Raw genomic sequence first — 2,411 nt, forward strand, 5'->3', positions numbered from 1 at the left:
TTAATATTATTGTTACTATTTTAATATTATTGTTACAATTTTAATATTATTGTTACTATTTTAATATTATTGTTACTATTTTAATATTATTGTTACTATTTTAAATGCGGTAACAAGATTTCAAGCTACACAACTATTTGACTGATATAAAATATTCTAATATACAATCGATAAATACAATTCTTTAATCAATCCTCAACACGTGAGATTAGTTCAACTGATAAGTATTTCACGTTCATTCTTAAGAAGGAAGAAAAAAATTGATTTCGTAACAATTTTGCAATTGGTACTGACATTATTTCAAATATTCAAGAATGCTGGAGCATCATCTACATGGATTCAAACATAACAACAAAATAAACCGAGAAAAAAAAGAACAGAAAGATTTCACGTAAAGAGATTGTTTCGGTGAATAAAAAAAAATAATCGCGTCCTTCAACGTCAAAAACGTCTGAAATTTCGAACTGCGAAACTGTCTCATACGGTTGCATTATGATTTGAGATTTTGATGTTTTTTTTTTTTCTGTTTTATGGTTTTCCGACATTTTTTCATTCCATCTTATCTTGCCGATAATAAGCGCTTTTATTGTGTTTATTCGCTCTCGGATTGTTTTCTTTTTCTTAGTAACGAAACAAATCTTTGTTAGTAAATCAGAAAGACTATTAAGCAAAGGAAAAGAAAGAAATACATAAATGAACTTACACGATAAGCAAATACGCAACAAGATTGACTTATAGGGAGAAGGAATCAACGTAGCAAAGAAAAGCCAACGTCTCATAAATGATCAGAGCTTCTCTTCCGGTGCAGAATAATCGCGAAGACGATTTGATTGGGCATCAGTCGACTTGATAAACGAGAGCTCTTATCGTTTGAGATGCGCTTAAAAGCGTGGAAACGGGAGAGGGGTAGAGGCGGAAAGCGTTTTGCATTTAGACACAAGCGGTGCGTGTCTTTATCGGCGAACATTTCTCGACTTTTCAAGCCAGAATGAAGAAATTCCAGTCATTCTGAGCCGCTTAAGAAGAATGGAATCAGAATTGTTTTCTTTGTTAGGAAAGATGAATCCGTATTTGGAAATCAGTGACTGGGCTTTTTTTCTGTGTGTGTCTTTGTGTGTGTGTGTGTGTGTGTGTGTGTGTGTGTGTGTGTGTGTGTGTGTGTGTGTGTGTGTGTGTGTGTGTTTGCAGATTTTGTGAGCTGGGTGAATTTGAGTTTATTCCCTTTGGAGAAATGAGTTTTGAAGTTCAAATATGGTTTGGCAAAGAGAAAAGATTTGGCGGCGAAAAGACAGTTGGGTTTTGTTTCTGACATAAACCGGATTGTCCAGTCAATGATTTGCGTGTGCGTTCTGGCAAAACAACGATGAACAGTAGGAAACGCATAATCTCAAAACGCACTACAGTCGTTGTTTCAAACATTTAGCTCTTTATCTATCTATCTCCCCCCTCTCTCTCTCTCTCGATAGCTATCTATCTCTCTCTCTCTCGCTCTCTCTCTCTCTCTCTCTCTCTCTCTATATATATATATATATATATATATATATATATATATATATATTAAGCTATAAAATAGTTAAGCTACACAGAATATTCTGCGTTTAATTCTCGTGAGAACTCGTCAGGCTTATATTTTTACCTATGTATTGAGCACTGTTGAAGTAAATACTGAAAATTTACGCAAAAAATTATATTTTCGTATATTAATTTATGTGATTAAATGGGGTAGTCATTTATATATATATATATATATATATATATATATATATACACATACATATGTGTGTGTGTGTATGTGTGCGTGTGTGTATAGCCGCATTGAAATGATGTTATAGAAAGAAACAGATTTTCCGTTGATGATGATTATATATATATATATATATATATATATATGTATAGACTTGTATGTAATACACTGAGTTCGTGTAATCCAGTAAATTTTCATATACCAGTAAGTTTTAAGCCAAAAAGAGATGACTTAAGCATTGATATACTGTGTAAGAAAAATCAAGGCATTCAAAAAAGGTGTTGATGGAAACAAAAAGAAAGAAAAATTCCCTTAAGACTAATTGTTTCTCATATGCTTTTTCCGTTAAGGGTATTTTTCTTTCTTTTTCTGTCTCTTCAAACAACTATTGTCAAGACTGTTTTTATTCATAAAGTCTGAAGAATGCAGGTTTTTTAAAATTTGCAAACGATATAATGTTCGAAATTGTCGACTTGGCATGGAAACAATTGTAACGTAAAATGAAATACACTCTTTGTTTCCATCAAACTTTTTTTGAATGTCTTGATTTTGCTTACACAGTATATATATATATATATATATATATATATATATATATATATATATATATATATGACTACTTCGTTTAATCACATAAATTAATATACGAAAGTATAATTTTATGCAT

Source organism: Euprymna scolopes, chromosome 40 (genome assembly GCF_053919585.1).
Source record: "Euprymna scolopes isolate OS-2025 chromosome 40, ASM5391958v1, whole genome shotgun sequence".
In the NCBI taxonomy this organism is placed as follows: Eukaryota; Metazoa; Mollusca; class Cephalopoda; order Sepiida; family Sepiolidae; genus Euprymna; species Euprymna scolopes.